Source organism: Nomascus leucogenys, chromosome 2 (genome assembly GCF_006542625.1).
Source record: "Nomascus leucogenys isolate Asia chromosome 2, Asia_NLE_v1, whole genome shotgun sequence".
Lineage (NCBI taxonomy): Eukaryota > Metazoa > Chordata > Mammalia > Primates > Hylobatidae > Nomascus > Nomascus leucogenys.
The window spans coordinates 152,521,960-152,541,532 of record NC_044382.1 but is presented as its reverse complement, the minus strand read 5'-3'; positions in this window follow the sequence as shown (position 1 = coordinate 152,541,532).

The window sequence follows — 19,573 nt, the reverse complement described above, 5'->3', positions numbered from 1 at the left end:
TGCTGGGTCTTATGGTAGTTCTCAGTTTAATTGTTTGAGGACCTCCCAGATGGTTTTCCAGCAGCTGTACCATTTTACATTCCCACCAGCAGTGTACGAAGGTTCCGATTTCCCCACATCCTCCCCAAAACTTGTCATTATCTGACTTTTTAAAGCAACTTCTCTTTCCTACCCTCCACCCTGAGTAAAACAGTATCTAATTGAGGATAGAGGTTTTTACTTGATAAGCCTTCTCCTCAATATAATAGCCCCACCAGTCACCATTTCTATTAATATAAGGTGGGGGTGCTTTGTAAAATATCTTCAGGCAGTGACTCCTTTCATCCACCCAGTGTCTCCGAGCTGGTGGGGAGGTGCTCCTGTCCTCATTGCCTTGGCAGGACATGGAGGCTTAAGCAGGTTCAGTGTGGGACCTGAGTCCCCCAGCAGGACAAGAAACCCAGTTTTTCTGACCCCAGTCTCCTCTCTGCTGGATCCCTGGGGAGCCCGTTTGCAGCATTTCATCCAGTATACCAACTAGGTCTACCAGTTCTCTGTAATTATTCAGCGGAAATAACCCCCACCTAAGGCAGCCGTTTGAACACATTGGCTTAGTTGAAGTTTTGAAATCGTTCTGAATGATTTCGTTGAGAAAGCTGAGCTGAGCTTCTCTTTAGTGATTTCCAGCAGCCAGGAAAAAGGTCATGCCACTGAGACCTACGAGCAGCGTCTATTGTTTAGTGTCTCGGGGCCCCAGCTCGTCACAGGAAATCCACAGCAAGGTGAAGGCTGTGCTTGCCAAGTCTTTGAAAGCAGTTCCTCCTGCCAGAAAAGCTCCTTATAGAAGCCACTGTCCACCCAGACTTCCCGAGAACTTTCTGTAGTACAAAAGAAATAAAATTTTTTTTGAACCAAACATGGCCCTGAGGTTGATATTTCACAGTGGAGGTGAAGACTCAACTGGTGCTCTGACTTTGAAAACAAACTGAGTAAACTGGAACCCGCTCAAACATCCAAAGACCTTTGGTTAATCCAGCCAAAGACCTTTGGTTAATAAAATACGGCCCGTTGATTAGAGGTACTCCAACCATCTATTGAAAAATCCTATTTTAGAAGACAGATTGATGGGCTGGAAAAACACTTATGACATATCAGTGAGTGAGACAAGCAGATTACTATAGAGCAGTGGTTCTCAACTGAGGTGACGTCTCCAACTGCGTGAAATGCCATGAAGGCATTTGGCAATGACTGGAGACACTGCAGTTTATAATTTGGGTGTGCTACTGGCAGGTAGGGGCAGAAGGATGCTGACAGATAGCCTGCAGTGCATGGGAGAGCCCCTCATATCAGTATTTATTTATTTATTTATTTATTATTTATTATTTTTTTTTGAGATGGAGTCTTGCTCTGTCATCCAGGCTGGAGTGCAGTGGTGCGATCTCTACTCACTGCAAGCTCCACTAGGTTCACACCATTCTCCTGCTTCAGCCTCCCGAGTAGCTGGGACTACAGGCGCCTGCCACCACACCCAGCTGATTTTTGTATTTTTAGTACAGACGGGGTTTCACCACGTTGGCCAAGATGGTCTCGAACTCCTGACCTCAGTTGATCCACACACCATGGCCTCCCAAAGTTGCTGAGATTACGGGTGTGAGCCACCGTGCCTGGTCTCACATAAGTAATTATTTAGACCAAACTCCAATAGTGCCAAAGTAGAGAAACTCTGCCATATAATATAAATTTTACACCTCCCCCTTTTTATTTTTTTGAGACAGGTCTCACTCTGTTGCCCAAGTTAGAGTGCAGTGACGTAATCACAGCTTTCTATAGCCTCAAACTCTCAGCTCAGCCTCCAGAGCAGTTGGATTACAGGCATGAATCACCGCACCAAGACAATGTTTTGATTTTTCTGTAGAGATGGGGTCTCACTATGTTGCTGAGGCTGATCTCAAACCCCTGGGCTCAAGCAACCTTCCCGCCTTGGCCCCCCAAACTGCTAGAATTACAGGCATGAGCCACTGTGCCTCACCTTATTTTGTTCAATGAAAATATTATATCTTATACATCATTAGAAGAATATACAGCAAAATAAACAGTTGTTGTCTTCTTGGATAAGGGAAATGGTAAATGATGTGAATTTTTGAACTCTGCTGTTGTTTCCAACCTGTTCAAACAAAGAAAAAAATCCGTGTATTTCTTTGCAATCAGTTAAAAAACCGAAATGAAATTAAACAATGATAACAAGAAAAACAGGGAGACTCCTGTGGATGAGGAGTTGTGCCTCCTCCTTCTACTTTCTCAAAATCAGTCTGGCTGCTTCCAATCAGCCCCTGGTTTGTGCCCATCTTACAATCTCTCTGTGCCTCAGTGTCCCCATCTGTAAAGCTGATTTCTCATATTTGTGTTTTGATTCTTCCCTCTTCTGATTCAATTAAGCAAACATCAATTATGCCTTTGTGATACAGAAGACATACTCTAGGGCTCAGAGCTCTAGAGATGAAAGAGATCCACGTTCAGCCCTGTCCACAACCTGGAGAAGGGCTGCCATACGCACAGGAGAGCTGTGAGGGAGGGGTGAGTGTGCCACATCTGTAAACTCAGTCTGAAAAGAGCTGATAATCGCTGAGGATTGTCAGTGGGGATTAATGAACTAATCTAGGTAAACTTCTGCCACATAGTAGGCTAGCAACATGCGGTATCTTATTTCTATTAAAGGTAATTGTACAAAATTCCAAGACGGTTTTTATTTTTATCATTGTTTAATTCATGTACTCATCCATTCATTTGTTCAACAAATATTAATTTGAATGACTACTGTCAGATTAGCAGTGAGAACAAGGATATTTCTTCCTGTATTAGTCATCTGTTACTGTGTAATAAATTACTCCAAACTTAATGGCTTAAAACAGCAAACATTTATTATCTCACAGTTTCTGAGGGGCAGGAACTCAGGAGCAGCGAGGTCAGAGCTCAGAAGGGCAGGAACTCTGAGCAGGGTGGCTCTGGCTCTGGGCATCTCGTGAGGTTGCAGTGGGAATGTCAGCAGGAACTGTAGTCTCATCTGAAGTCTTGACTGGGGCTTCAGGAATCACTCTGCAGGTGATTCCTTCACAGAGCTGTGGGCTGGAGGCCTCAGTTCCTTGCTGCAATGGCCTCTCCATAGGGCTGCTTGAGTGTCCTGACAACATGGCAGCTGGATTCCCCTGAGTATGTTATCCAAGGTCACACATCAAGGTCACACAGTCACTTCCGTTGTTAGAAGTGAGTCACTAAGTCTGGCCTATACTCAAGGGGAGGAGCTTCCATCTCTTAAAAGGAGGAGTGTTAAATAATTTGTGGACATGTTTTAAAACCACTGTTGTCCTTAGATAGGTGACAGTCTGGCCAGCATTTTTAAAACAACAGAAAACTTTGAAAATGCAGAAAATCACAAAGAAAACAAACCACAAATGCCCCTCAGAATCCTACCACCAAAGATAATATATTCATGTGTTGATTTTTGACTTCAATTTCCCCCAGGTTTGTTGAAGAATAGTTTATATCCAGTAAAATGCAGTAACATTAGGAATGCAGTTTGGGGAGTTTGGCATTTGGTTACAGTTAAAGTTGGTTACAGTTCTCTAACCAACACAAGTAACACCCAGAACATTTCCATCACTTCCAAAGCTTCCTGCACTCGTCCCCATTTGCAATCCTCATTCCTGGCCCCAGGCAACCACTAATCCGCTTTCTATCACTATTGATTAGTTTTTCCTGTACTAGGACTTAACTTACACAAAACCAAACAGCACGTGCTTTTCTGTGTGTCTGGCTTCTTTCATTCAGAATAATATTTTAGAGATTCATTTATACTTTTTCAGGTACCAATGGTTTTTGTTGTTGTTTTTGATTACTGAGTAGCATTTCACTGTATGGATGTACAATGATATGTTTATCCATTTGCCTATTGATACTCTCTTTCCATGGGATTTTCTATGACTCTGTCCTTCTCTGGCCCTCTATCAGTTTATTGTAACAGGCACTCTGTCATTGGACCATGGCCCTGCCCTCTTTTTCCTACTTAGTGATGGGGCCATGATAACGTCATGATGTGCCATGACCCCTTGAGGGCTGAGTATGCGTGGGATGGATTAGTCTAAGTGTATCTTTGCTGCTCAATCTGTACACATTTTTCGGGGATCTTAGGGACTTGAAAGATGTATATCTCTTTTCTCTCAACTGATATGGATGTTGTTGGGGGGGGGTTTCATGTGCCCCAGGTATTTCTTTAGTTGTGGATGAACAGGTAGTTCCCTACCATACAAAATTTGCCACATGTTGGAGAGCCTGGAGATGGGGACCTCCCACCTAGCGGTGCCAGCCCTCCCACAGCCCCACCTGCCATTTCAAGACTTGGGGCTGGATTTCCTGGGTTTGCAGAGGAGCGTTCTGTGGTATAAAAGACAGGGAACCAGCATGGACTTCTCAGAATTTGTCCTCAAATTCTTTGTACTACTTGAGTCCAGTAAGTGGGTGAATTCAATGTTCTTCCAACAGCAGTCTGCAGCCTATTGGTGGGCTGGGAGTTCCAAAGGAAATGGCACAGGAGGCTTCCTGGGGAGCACTAACAATGCCTTGAGGGGGACCCCCACAGCACTGGGCAGGGGAGGGTTTGGGTTGCTATGTGGTTGGTCGTCACAAGAGTCTTGGCCCATCCCAGGAGCCCCCTCAGAGCTGTCCTGAGCCTTTGGCAACATGGGCCGCCCTTGGGAAGGAAACTGAGCTTTGGGAAGCAGCTCCCTTCAGCAGAGTGATTTCTGGGAAGGACACAGCTGAAGCCGCAGTCTCAGCACGCCTGCAGCTGGGAGAGACCCTGGGCCTGCGGGGAGCTGTGCTGCCCATCACACGTCTCATGGCTCACCAGCACACTGTGGCCCACAGGCCTTGTCCAGCCGCTGCCTGGCTTCTAAGTAAAGTTCCACCAGACACAGCTCTGCCCATTAGTTTATGCACCGTCTCTGGCGGCTTCCACACCACAAGGGCAGATTCGAGAAGTTCTGACAAGACCACAGAACACTGAAGCCCAAAATACTTACTCTCTGGTTCTTTGAGAAAGTTTGTAGGTCTGCAATAATAAATTCATGCCTGGAGACTGGCATTTTAATAATGAAATAGATTAAAAATGATGGAAGTGCATCGGTGGTGTCTCAGTAAGACTAAGTATTGCTTGAGGAACCTTGGGTTTGGGCCTCTGTGAGCGCTGTGCACCGAGACGGGATGTGAGTCATGTGTATTTGAGTGGGTGGGTCCCCGTCACAAGGGTTTGGAGGCCCTGATGGATGGTGGTTTGTTTCCCAGACACCTCTCACCCTGTTGCTTCGTACCTGGCCTCCTTCTTGCTGCAGCCCAATTCGGCAGCAACAGCAAAGGAGCTCTCCGGGATCTTTTATAAAGGAACAAATGGCATCACAAGGGCCCCACCCTAGTGACCTCATCACTACCGAAGCCCCACCTCCTCACACCATCAGCTTGCGAATGAGGTTTCAACATAGGAATTTCCAACGTTCAGTCTTCTTGGCCAACTCCTGGCTCTAGGTGGGACCACCTCCAGATGCACCTCATCTTCTAGAGCTCCCAGCAGGCACAGGCAGAAGCTGGTCTCTAGCTGAGATCACCTCCATGCAGCTCCTTCCCCTGCCTCTTCCTCCCACTCCTGACACCATCCTCTCCCCAGCACCTCCACAAAGTCCCTACTCTTCTTGGAAACTCCACCTGAATACATGGGTTTGATTGTCCATGACCCCTGCCATTTCCTAACTGTGTGATGCTTGTAGCTGGGCATGGTGGCTCAAGCCTATAATCCTAGCAGTTTGGGAAACTGAGGCCGGTGGATCAGAAAGTCAGGAGTTTGAGACCAGCCTGGCGAAGATAGTGAAACCCCGTCTCTAATAAAAACACAAAAATTAGCCGGGCGTGGTGGCAGGCGCCTGTAATGCCAGCTACTCGGGAGGCTGAGGCAGGGAACTGCTTGAACCTGGGAGGTGGAGGTTGCAGTGAGCCAAGATCTTGCCACTGCGCTCCAGCCTGGGCAACAGAGTGAGGCTCCATCTCAAAAAAAAAAAAAAGTTTTTGTAAACACTCTGGGCCTCAGTGTCCTTACCTGGAAACTGGGTAACATGGACTTCAGAATGGATGATGGGTGTGAGGGTCAAAGGGATAATGCCTTAGAAACAAAGATGACGGGCACAATTCCCCAGCCTGTCTCTCTGCAGGAGGACACAGGGCAGCTTGTGAGCAGTGGGTCCTTGCTGGCGGCAGCACAGCTACTGATTTTCACCTTCTTATTCTTGCTTATGTGTATTTTCTAATTTTTATTCTCTTCACTTGTTTTATTTGTGGGTGGATATATTTGTGTAAATATATACATATATTTAATGATATATACCACTAAGAAAGCATATGAGAACGGGTAACAGAGAATGATGTTATCAGAGGGAGAACCACGGCTTGGTCTAATTTATAAAACAGGAGGGCCAGGCGCGGGGACTTACGCCTGTAATCCCAGCACTTTTGGAGGCCAAAGCAGGAGGATCACCTGAGGTCAGGAGTTTGAGACCAGCCTGGCTATTATGGCAAAACCCCGTTTCTACTAAAAATACAAAAAATTAGCTGGGCATGGTGGCAGACATCTGTAATCCCAGCTACTCCGGAGGCTGAGGCAGGTGAATCGCTTGAACCTGGGAGGTGGAGTTTGCAGTGAGCTGAGATCGAGCCATTGCACTCCAGCCTGGGCAACAAGAGTGAAACTCTACCTAAAAAAGCAAAAACAAAAAACAAAACAAACAAACAAAAAAAACAGAAGATGGATTATTTCCATATTTCAGCAATACCAGCACTTTAACAATTATTTCTTGGAAATTCTCTGTGATCTCCCATAGAGGGGATCCCACCTGTTAGCTATGTGAAATGGCTAAGAATGTTTATGGACCTTCCAGGAAGAGAAAACAGTCAGGGGGAGAGATAGGCTGGTCTTGATCCAAAGTGGGAATAATACTATTATTATTAATAATAATAATAGCAGCTAGAATTTACTGTGCTTTTGATCTGTGCCAGTTATGTTTCTTAAATAGTCCTCGAGGATTATCTACTATACCAAAGAGCAGCCATCTGATGTGGACACCCTTATGGTCCCATTTTACAGAGGGGGATTCTGACACCCGGAGGGTCTAAGGAACGAAGATGTGAGAAGCAGAGCCACAGCTGGAACCCAGGATGCCTGGCCCTAGAGTCTGAGCCCTTTGCTACTCTTTGACATGAGAGTGCCCTGGAACAAACCCTAGATCTGCTGTCAGGGAGTATGCCCAGATCTCCTTGGGACTTTTAAAGTCTCTGGGTCCAAAACTAGGATTTAAGTACATGCTTAATGAGTCCTGAACTCCATGGAACTCACCTCAAGAATTCTTGGAAATGCGTGCAATTTGCTGTCTTCTTTCCAAGCTATAAAAGTTCAGCTAATGGAAAGGGTGGATTCAAAGAATTGAAAAAAGCCCTTCAAACCCAGAGAAACTGACCAGCGTTGCTCTCTCGCCTTCCTGATGGAGGTTCCTGGAGTTTGTTACATGTCACCTGGGTGTCAAACAGCACACGTCAAACCCCAGGGGCCTTGGCCAAATGGAGCAGTCCGGGAATGGAGTCAAGGAAGAGAAGGAAAGGTGGAAAAGTAGAAGACAGCTGGTGCCAGAGTGCAAATCAGTCTGAACCAAAGGGCAGGAATCAGAGCAACTCACTGAGAACGGATCAAATGCCAGGTTCTCTGCTAAGCACTTACTATGATTTTCCCTTAATCTTTACACAAACTGAATTAAGTAGGAAATACCATTCCTATGTCCTCATGACCTGGAGGGAGAAGAAACTGAGGCTCAGAGCAGCTGAGTAGCTCATGCAAGGTCATGTAGCTCATACATCAGTCAGGATTGCCTAAGTTCTGCTGAGTAACAAACAGCTCCCGATCTCAATGGCTTGAAGCGACAAAGGTTTAATTATGCTCATGCTCTATGTTCATTGCAGGTTTTCAGGGACATTGAGACCACTCAGGGACCTGTGCTGACAGAGTAGGTGCCATATTGAACTCTGCTGGTTACTGGTGTGAAAAGAACAAGAGAACTCTTGAGGGTCTCACGCCAGAAATTGTCTGCCCAAGAAGTGTCACACTCACAACTCTTTGGCCAGAACTAGTTTTGTGAACCACGTGCTCTGAAACTTGGAAAGGACCATGTGTATGGAGTAGGAGACTGGATAGAGAAATCAAGTGGCACCAGTGTTTGCCACTGTTAGTGAAAAGGTGGAACCCCAATTTGCACCCATCTGACTCCAGGTTGCTTTGTGCCTTCTGAAAACATGGGCTCCCAGAAGCCACCTTTGTATATTTCCATGGGAATCCCTTTGCTGCCTTCTGCTCAAATTAACCCATGCTTCTTTAAGGGAAATAAATACATCTGTGAGGACAGGTGGGTATAAGCTTGTCATTATATCAAGATAATAACTGCACAGCAAACTCCCTCCCAAGATGAAAACAAAATTTCTGGAGACGAGAAGAGCAATTCTTCAAGGAGCAGATTTCTGATACCCTCCATGTATTACCAAGTCCAAGCAAAGCTTCTGTAATAAAGAAACCCTCTACCGTGGCCCACACACAGTGGAGGTTTGTTTTTCTTAGTAGATGGGCAGTTCAGTCCAGACCAGCTAGACAGCTGTGCTCCACAAGGTAATGCAGGGATCTAGGTTCCTCCACTCATCCCCTTGCTCTGTCATCTCCTAGGGTGATATTCTTGTTCACATGATTGAAGTTCATCCATCAGAACCATGTCTTCACCCAGGGCAGGGAAAGGAGGGGTGAGAGCAAGCAATTTCTTAAGAAGCAGTGAGGGTAAATTGCACATCTCCCTTAGCGAGAACTCGGTCACGTGACCACATCCAGCTGAAGAGGAGGCAGAGAAACAGAATCTCTCCCTTGGTGTGTCTTACTAAAACCTAGGGGAATGACTTGGGTTACTAAAAGGGCAAAGGAGGAACCCTGCCTCCTACTCGCCATCTCCACTCGATCAACCTCTTTGGCTGATTTCTCGCCAGCCTGGGTTTCCATTCCCAGTTGACCGCCTGGTGAGACCTCTCCCAGGCCTCTGTGCTGCATTCTATAAGACTCTAGGAACATCCCAATGGAAGATCCAAATCCTATCCCATCCCAGTGTGCTAAATTCCTAAACACACAACATGACTCCATCGTTCTTTACAGATTAGTTTCTATTCACATGATTGATTACATGGGCAGGGAGAGGAATGGAAGCCAGTAACTCTGGGGACCAAATTCCACCATGGTTGATGAATAAACCTCCTTTTCAAGTTCAGCCCCTGGAGGAGCTGATGTATAGGAATGCAAATTTGTCCTAAGCCAATTACTATCTCCTCCACAGCCCTTCCAACATCCCACTGCCAAATTAAACACACCCTTCCACTTGGTGAATGCGAACCCAGACATTCAAGGGCACAAAAATAGAAGAGAATCTAACCAAGGCCTGCTCTCACAGAACAGGCTCAGCCTCTCCCAGGCAGCCAAGAGCATGTGGGCTAAGGAAGACGCCCGGGGCCATGTGAAATATTATTCATGGGTTCCACTTCTGACAAGCCTTGGGAACATACCTTGGGGACTGGGGGATAAATGGCTGCTCAGAAAGGTTCCCACCCCTCTGTATAAATGTGATTTCACACTCTGCTTAAAAATGCCCCAGGAACTGGAAATTAAAAATGGGCGCTCAGATGGGATCCCCCAGTGAACAGCTCCTTGTGCCTTGAAGTTGGGCCACTTGGACAAATTACTTTTCTTGTCCTTTCAAGAGCTTATCTGACTAGATTGGTCTCCCAGAACTTTGAGCTGAGCACAGTTTCTTCTAGCTGAATGGCCTATTCACTGGCTGGCTGTGTTCCCCATCTTTGCTTATGCAGTGCTGCATTGCTCCTATCTACTAAAACCCTTCTCTGCCTCTGGAGCCGGGCTCAAACACTCTCTCCTCCAGGAAGCCCTCTGAGACCACCCATGGAGCCCCATTCTCCTCTCTTGTTGATGTCTCATATGGTCCTTGATGTCCTGTTCCAAAATTCTGGACATGCTCCAGCCAGACTGTGTGATGAGTGCTCTCTGAACACTTTTGTGGAAGGAGGCCTGTCACCAGGAACCAGGGCAGGGACTCGTAGTGAGGGGGACATGCTCAGAGCCCCACTTCGGAAGATGGGGGTGGGGGTGTGTGACCTGCTGTGAGGATGACATGCGGCACTGAATGCAGACCTCCAGGCACAGCCCACCCAGACTCGATGCTTCTGCGCTCGAGCTTAGTCCCCGACACTGAGCAGCCCCTCCTCACACATCTGCTGTGTGGACGGGAACAGGGGGCCCCATGTTCAAGGGGTGATGACAGACTCTGGCTGCCACCCAGAAGCCAGTACCAGGCTGCTTCCGGAGCATTCCTGGGCATGGCAAAGCCCAGGCTGTTCCTGGAACAAGTAAGACAGAACCCTGACATCTGCTGGGCACAGGCCTGGAGCCTGGGGAGTCTCTGCACCTGGAAATAGAACCATTTCTAAGACCCACGGCTCTAGGGAGGTACAGGGGAGGAGAGAGGAGGCAGCAGGCCTTGGCTGCTCAGCACGAGTGAGGCTGTGTGGTCGGGGCAAGTCACCTAAGCTCTGTAGGTTTCTTTGTCTTTGTTGCGTTCTCCTCCAGGCAGGCCCTGAGATGAGGATTGGAGTGGAGAGTGCAGCTGGGAGGCTGTCACAGGAAGCTCCAGCAGGGAGTAGGGAGGTGAGGCTAGAAGGGAAGGAGCAGCACAGGGTAGATTAGTGAACCAGCTCCCAGCGTAGGTCACTGGAGCTCAAACTCACTGGGAAAACTCTAAAACCAGAAGGAGAACATTCACCTCCCGTGTATCCAGAGCAGAGAGGGAGCTGGAGTATTGACACTCTCATTCCATCAGTCATCAGTGGGGATGTTTCTGCAGGACGAGTATTCCCCAGCCCCTCTGGCCTGCCTGGTGGACATCATACCCAGCTCAAGGGCCTTGACTCTAGGTCAAGGCAGGCAGGTGCTGGCCCCTGAAGCAGGTCACCAGCTCAGAGGGGTAAGGGTGAGGGGATGCGGGGAGCGCCAAGAACATCTGCCACCAAAAGGGTAAAAGAGGATCCGTTTCATAGGATCCTTGCAGGAAAAAAAATGAGATAATATGTGTTGAGTGTTACAAGATACTGGACATGGAGAAAATGCAGTAAGTGGCTGTTCCCAATTTTGAGAGATGGAGGCACATCAGGCAGGTGACCTTCCCTTACTTGTGCCAAATGCCTTGCATGGGCTCCTCCAGGCCCAACTTCCACCTGCTCACACCTGCCCTCAGCCATGGGCAGCTGAATACTGTGGAGGCAGTAACAGGCCCCCCTGCCCTCTGGTCTCCCATGGGGTTTGGCCAACGGGAGCACAGGCAGGCTACTGAAAGGCAGGAGGAGAGGGTGGGGGCGTTTGTTCTCCAAAGCCCTCCCCGGTGGGTCACTGGGGATTGACTGCATCCCTCTACAAAGGGTTCCTGCCGGGTGACCCACCCCAAACTGGCATTCTTGGGTTCCAGTGGCCCTGCCCTCCACCCTCCAGAGCTGGGAACCCCACCTTCCCTGCAGTTTCCCTGTCACACTTTGTGAAGGGCCTCCTTGTATGAACCTCCCCTCTGCTGTCTCCTGATGGACCATTAGCTCACCTCTGCCTGCAGTGACCCCGTCATCCTGTTTGGCCACCTAGCAGCCGGTGTTTCCGGAATCTCCTTCGTTTTGGGCTATGATGGGAGAAGGCAATCGCTATAGAAGTGAAAATCCCAGGCGGATGCTGTCCTGACATCCCTGGCAGCTGAGAGATGGACATACAGTTTGGATACTCTGGGCAGACACACCCATGCTGGACTTTAGGTTTAGAGCTCCCAAGACGGAGGACCATTGCTGGCTCTCCCCGACAGGGTGGCTGGGGAGGTAGGCAGGGGACGTGCTGCCCAGGCCCACCTAAAGAAAGGATTTGCTCCCCCAGGTGCTGAGAGCACACCCAGCAGACATGGTGAGGTTTTATGATTTCTGTGTGCAGAGCCTCTGAGTGTGGTTCTCCAGGCCCCTCAGCAGTGATAACCTACAGTGTTATCTGTTGATAAATTCATTTTGTCTTTTTACCAGCTGGAGATAGCTTCTGTTGTGTTCAGCTAATAATTCCTACTGATGGCTAGTGCCTAATAGTTAAATTCTCATGTGCTAATAATGCAGGGGTGTCCAGTCTTTTGGCTTCCCGGTCCATATTGGAAGAAGAAGAATTGTCTTGGGCTACACATAAAATAAATTAACACTAACAATAATAGCAGATAAGCACATAAAAAAATCTCAAAATGTTTTAAGAAAGTTTATGAATTTGTGTTGGGCTGCATTCAAAGCTGTCTTGCCACAGATTGAAAAAGCCTTGTTAATAGAACTGCAGCAGGATTTTCCCAAAATCCCATGACAAGGTAGCAGGGGAAATTGACCACCCTCTCCCGACAAAAATTGGATGAAGTTTGCGTATTAGGAAAAAGTAAATTATGCACATGGTTTCTGGATAGTGTTCATAGCTTCTAATCAGATTCTCAGGGCTTTCGTTTTGTTGGGTTTTTGAGACAGGTTCTGGCTCTGTCACCCAGGCTAGAGTGCAGTGGCACCATCTCGGCTCACTGCAACCCCCACCTCTCAACTCAAGGGATCCTCCCACTTCAGCTTCCCAAGTAGCTGGGACAACAGGTGCTTGCCACTGCACCCTGATAATTTTTGTCTTTTTTTTTTTGAGGATGCGGTTTTACCATGTTTCCCCGGCTGGCCTCAAATTCCTGGGTTCAAGTGATCCATCTGCCTCAGCCTCCCAAAGTTCTGGGATTACAGGCATAAGCCACCACACCTAGCCCGCAAACATTTTTGATTGCAGCTCAATGTCCCCAGTCTCTTCCTATGCATTGTGTATGATGGATGGGAGGAGTCTGGCTTCCTGAGCCTGATGATCACTGCATGAAATCTACCCTTAGGTGGCATTCATAGCCTCTGGTTTATCAGATAGGGTTATGCTAGCTGCTAGAATAAATGAGTTCTCACATCTCAGTGGCTTACCTCAGTGGATCTGTGTCTCTTGCTCATGTAGCTGTTCAGTGCAGGTATCTAGGAAGCCATTAAACGACCCAGGCTCCTTCTACTTTGTGGTGCTGTCTCCCTTGTAGGACACTGGAGTCCTCTGCAATCGGCGAGCAGATGAGGAAAGAGTGTTGTGAAGGCAGCACATGCCTCTTGCATCCTTACGTCTCAACACCCCTTCCACTTACATTCCATTGGTGAGGGCTGATCATGAGCAATCCTACCTACTTGCCTCATAGGCCAGGAAGTGTAGTTCCTGGCTGGGCAGCCCTTCCCCTGCAGCAAAGCTGCTCCAGGCAGAAGCAACCCAGTGTTGGTGCACAATGAGCTGGCTTTGCAACGCTGGGATTGGTGATAGCAGAGCAAAAGCCCGAGGAAAGGCACCTCCTCCCACACAATGCCCCCCAGCACAAGATACCGTTTGTAGAGTACGGGCTCAGTAATGATCCGCTGAACAAAAAAAAAATGAAGGAACGAGGGAGTGCTTGCAGAAAGCCACGAGCCTGTTAAGCCCAGGGCACATTTCCAGGTTGTTCTGGCTTTTCGGAAAGTGCTCAGTACCGTTCTCCAGTTGAAAGGCAAAAAGAATTGGCTGGACGAATAAGACATTTTTCTTGGAGACAGTGGAAGGAAGCATTTTGACCATTGTCCAGGATATCCGGAGCCGGGCGGATGGATTCCTGTCCCCAGCCAGGCCTCCTTCCCCCGACGGTGTGTGTTTACTTGGAAGGGATCGCTTCCTGCTGGAGGACAGGTGTCCCGCGTGCAGCCGACACGAGCATTGGAGACCACGGTTCTGCACAGCCTCGGCTGCCTGGAAACTGACGGTTTTCTTATTTTTCTGCTGGGAACTGGGAGTTTCCCAGCAAAAGGTAACACAGCCTGTGGAATATTATTTCGTGAGAAGCACTGGATTTCCCCCCATATTAGTCATCGTAGAATGTATACTATTTTAACTCCCGCAGTTAGACTTGAGTTTGAGAGTACTGAAGACAGAGTGGCAAAATGCTGCTAGGGCCAGGAGGTTGACGACTTGGGAAGGGGCAGCTCTCTTTTCCTGTATTAACCCCGATGTGATGCCCCCTGAAGGCACACACAAGCTGTGTGCGGGTCCATGACATGTGACTTCTTGGAAGCGGGGTCCAAGTCGACCCTTGGCGTCTTGTAGACTGAATGGGAACGGAGTAGAGGGGAGGTGGCTATTAAACAGCACCTGGCTGAGAGTGGCACTCAGAAAGTTTGAGGTGGTCTCATTTAGTGACCACCTGTTCTGTGCCACGCACAGGCCATGCCCTGGGTTTAGGGAAGTGGACAGGACCTGGGGGTGGGCGTAGACAGTTGACTAAGATCTCAATGGTAGGGGACACAGAAGGTTTACAAGCTCAGAGGAAGTGATGGTACAGTCTTCATAGAAGGGCTGGATCCCCAGGAGGAGGGAGGTTCCAGAGGGGAACAAGGTGCCCAGCATGAGGACCAGTGGGGGCGGGGCCCCAAGACCAGGATGACGAGGGTGCCCCTGAGCCACACGGTCGTGGGCAGGTTGCCCCGGTCTCCCACCCCCAGCACCCACCACGGTCCTCCATGTCCAGCCAAGTTGTTGGCTCTCTTGGTGGGAGGCCCCAGGCAGCCTCTTGTAGCAATGCGGCAGGCTGGGAAGAGGCAGTGACCTTGAGCACCCCTTCCCTTAGCTGTGGGAGAAAGCCAGGAAGATCTGAGGGAAGGCGGAAGTCAGTAGGGGAGGGGCCTGGGGTTATCGGAGGTGACCCTGTGCAGGCTAGATGGGGACCAGCTGTTGCGATAGCCAAATGCAGCCTGACCGGGGTCCCCCTCCAGCTCTCTGAGCCCACTTCCCATTGGTGGGACCCTGGAGACTAGATTAAAATAACTTAATAGGCCAGGCACAGTGGCTCACACCTATAATCCTAGCACTTTGGGAGGCCGAGGTGGGTGGATCACTTGAGGTCAGGAGTTCAACACTACCCTGGCCAACATGGCAAAACCCAGTCTCTACTAAAAATACAAACATTAGCTGGGTGTGCTGGCGTGCACCTATAATCCCAGCTACTTCGGAGGCTCAGGCAGGAGAATCACTTGAAATTGGGAGGTGGAGGTTGCAGTGAGCAGACATCATGCCACTGCACTCCAGCCTGGGTGACAGAACGAGACTCCCTCTCAAAATAAATAAATAATAAATATTTAAAAACCCAGAACTAAAAAACTAAAAACTAAATCAATATTAATGGGGAAAAATACCGATAGACGAACCACAAAAACCAGGAAAAAATAATGATCCGACACCGGCCATTGAGGTCTCCTGTCTCCTGCCTGCTCCACTGCAGACTCCGCCGGGGTTCCAGGCATAGGTTATGTGGCAGCCTCTATCCCGGCACCTTCTTTCCCTCCTTGTTTATCCTTGCCACTACCTTCTTGGTCGCTCTGTTACGTTTTTTTCCCTAGGGGGCACCTTTAGATACAACTTATTGCTTGTGGAGAAAACACAATAGGCCAGTGTTAAGAGAGTTGCATATTGTAACCCTGATACATCCCAGCTTGCATGGGGCTCAGCCTCTGTAGGAAACATCTTTCCAGGAAGCACAGTGAAATCATTTGGACGTTTGTCTCCTGCAAGTCTCATGTTGGAAAGTGATTTCCAATGTTGGAGGTGGGGACTGGTGGGAGGCGATTGGGTCATGGGGGCGGACTCCTCTTGAGTGGTTTAGCACCATTCCCTTGGTGATAAGTGAGTTCTTGCTCTGAGTTCATGCAAGATCTGGGTGTTTAAAAGCGTGTGGCACCTCCCCCTCACTTTCTGGCTCCAGCTCTTTCCATGCGAGATGCTGGCTCCCCATTTACCTTCCACCACCACTGGAAGCTTCCTGAAGCCTCACCAGAAGCTGAGCAGACGTTGGCGCCATACTTCCTGTGCAGTCTGCAGAATCGTGAGCCAATTAAACCTCTTTTCTTTATAAATCACCCAGCCTCAGGCATTAATAGCAACACGAAACTGACTAATTCACACAGTCTGGCTGAACTGATTAAGAAAAAATCCTTTCATTTCAGGGGCCAGGAGATTGTTGTGTAAAGGAGAAGAGAGTAATATTTTCAGTTTTGAAGGACCTAGGAGCTTTGTCGAAACTTCTCAGCCCTGCCATTGTGACACTGAAGCAGCTGTAGAGGACGCCTATACAAACAGCGTGGCTCATTCCAGTGGAACTGTTTGCAAACACGCACAGTGGGCTGGAGGGGCAGAAGTTTGCCGATTGCTGCTTTCTTTTCATCTTTGTAAGTTCATCACCTGGATGCCAATTCACCCTCACTGGCTGCCCTTCTCAGTGTTGAGTAGTGGCTTCCAGTGCACATGCTGCCTTTTGTGGTTCTGTTGTGTGGGTGGTGTCCCCTCAAAGTTCTATCCTTTCTGGACATGTAATCTCACTTGGAAATAAAGTATCAGCAGATGTATTAGGTTGGTGAAAACGAATTGCAGTTTTACCATTACTTTCAACGGCAAAGACTGCAATTGCTTTTGCACCAACCTAATAATTATTAAGAAGAGGTGATACTGGAGTATGTTGACCCTTCACCCAGGATGACTGGCACTCTCGTGAAGAAAGAAGAAACACAGACAGACATGGGGGATGGCCGAGTGACGACCCAGGCGGGGGCTGAAATGATGCAGTGACAGGCCGGGGAACGTCAAGGATTGCCAGCACCAGAAGCTAAATGAAGGGCATGGAACGGATCCTCCCCTGGAGCCTTAAGAGCGAGCGCAGCTCCGCTGACTCGTTGATCTTAGACTTCTGGACTCCAGAACCGCAAAACAAGGCATCTCTGTTGTTTCAGCCCCCACCATGTGGTGCTTTGATAGAGCAGCCCCAGGAAACGCACACAGTCACTAAGCCCTGTTGCCTTGGGGTGTGATGGTTCTGTACTGTGGCCCACGCTAGCCCAACCTCCAGCGTGGACACTCAGCAGCTCAGCCCCCAGGCCCTGGAGGCAGCTACGGAGACAGGAAAAGGCTGAAATAGCAGCCCTGAGGTCCAACAGAAGCACCTTCTCCCTGCAATATTTGCAGGCTCCCGTTTCCTGAATGCTCGGGAGACCTTCCTGTCATCCCAGAAGGTAGGCTTTGTTAGAACTGAACAGACTAGCCAAGATGGACCATAAGCCAAGGCTCTTGATCCCCTTTGCACTATTTGGGCATGACTTGGCTTGGCATGGGGACCCAAGGATTGGGCCCTTCAGCCTGTTCTGGTTGAAGGTTTTCACAGGGTTGATCACTACATGGAAAAGAGGGAAAGAAAATAGGAAAGAAAAAAGATAGGAGGGAGATATGCGTGCTTCAGGAGAAAGAGACAAAGATGGCTGGGGGAGAGAAATGGGACACAAAGAGGGAGGGGAGCAACAGAGACAGAGAGAGAGAGAGAAGGGGGGAGAAACAGGGAGGGAGTTGACAGAGAGTAGGGAGCAGGAATTATAAGGAAATAGAAGACAGGGAGCCAGAGAGAGAGAAGCTGCGACAGACAGGCAGACACCCAGACAAGTTACAGGTATTAATAAGGAGACAGGGGGAAGCAGCAAGACAGAAACAGAAAGGGTGCAAGATAGGGAAGGGTGGGGACAGTGTGAAATGGAGAGAGAGAAAAACACATGAAAAGAGGGAGATAAGAGAGGAGAGAGGAAAGGAGACAGAGACCAAGGCAGAGAGAGGGAGAGAGAGTGCGAGAGAATGAGCTAGATGATGCTAGGGCAGCATGAAGCATGCTCCCATGCAGATTGGCTGTGCTTCTCTCTGTTAACATCCTTTTCCACAAAGACCCTTATCATGCCATGTATCACACCCACTGCAGAAAGTGCCTTCAACCAGCCCCTGAGAGTGAAGGGGGCTGGGAGTTGATTTCAGAACAGCCCCTGGGACAGATGGTGAACTTGAATGCCCCAGCTCCCGGAACCGCGATTTCTGGGCATTCCTGGTGGGATGTGTGTGAACTCCCCCATCCGATAGTGGGACATGGTTAATGTTCTCAAGTCCAAGGGCCTCGGGCCTCAATTTTAATTAGGCATGTCACTGGAAAGGGGAGAGGCTTAGCATTTGCCCCATATCCAGCTGCTAGCCTTATCATGATCGCCTGCAGGACTCTGCAAAGAGATGGGCTTAAACGAAACAGGAAAACGGGCGTGTCAGAATTGCCCACTCCTCTGCCCCAGGTTTTATTGGAAAAAGTATCTCAGCTTGAGGGGCTTCTGTGGGGAAGAATGAGATTTAGCCACTGAGCAGGATTCAGCCCGGCCAGAAGCTGCTCTGATTACTCCTCTGATGAGGGACCCGGAGGGAGCCAGCCACTGTCAGTGAAGTCCTGGTTGCTTACAAATGCAGGAGGCAGATGAAAAATGGAATGATTGGCTCAGCTGGACAGATTCAACTGGACAGATGACATCAGAGTGCAGCTTCAGGTCTGGCTGGATCCAGGTGTCACAATGTGATCAGCAAGCTGTCTTTCTCCTTCTCTAACCTTTATTTTCCTCTGAAGAAATGTATCCCCACCCAGTCCCTTCCCCAGGTGGCAAACATGATGACTGGCAATTCTAGTCATCCTACCAGCTCGGTGATGTCCCAAGGTCCTCCAAGTATTCCAAGCTTGACTGTCTTTGGAGTGGCCTGAGTATACCATCACTGTGACCCATGGCTACCTTGGGGCTGGAGGTGGGGCAATGCCTCTGAACTGTGTGGCCTTAAGGTTGGGAAGGGCAATTTCCCTCATGGGGAAATTGGTGAGCCAGGCATGGACTATGAGAATTCACTACAGTCAGTCGGGTCTGACAGCCTGCACGCATCAGTTCAGCTGTGCTCAGGGCTGGATAAGGAAACATTTTCAGGCCTGCTGGTGCATAGCTATTGCCTTGAGTTTTCTGCACACTTTCCCCCTTTGCCACCTTGGAGACTTTGGCCCCTAAAGTGTGGGTTCCAATGCCTGCTACAGGAGGGGTCTCTGGGGGGCCCGTGTCTATGCCACAGCAGTAGATGAACATCAGGAACACCACTCTTGAATGCAAGGCCAGCAGAGCCCCAGGGCTGGGAACGAGGCTGGGGAGCAGTCAGGCAAGGATGCCTGGGGTGTCGGCAGGAGGTGCCTGCAGGCAGGCTGTGCTGGCACTGGGCATAGAGGAGACAGAGTGAGCATGGGCTGAGTGATAACATGGGCAGACGAGCAGGCTTCAGTCACTGAGCACTCCCTGGGTGCCAGGACCCAAGCCACGTGTTCACACAAGAGGATGGCTTAGTCCTCCTTTGGCCATGGGTTCCATTCCACCTCCATAAGGAAAGTGACACTCAGAGCTGAGTCACCCAGGGCACCTATGGGTAGACGTCAGAGCCAGTGATCGTCTCTGAGGC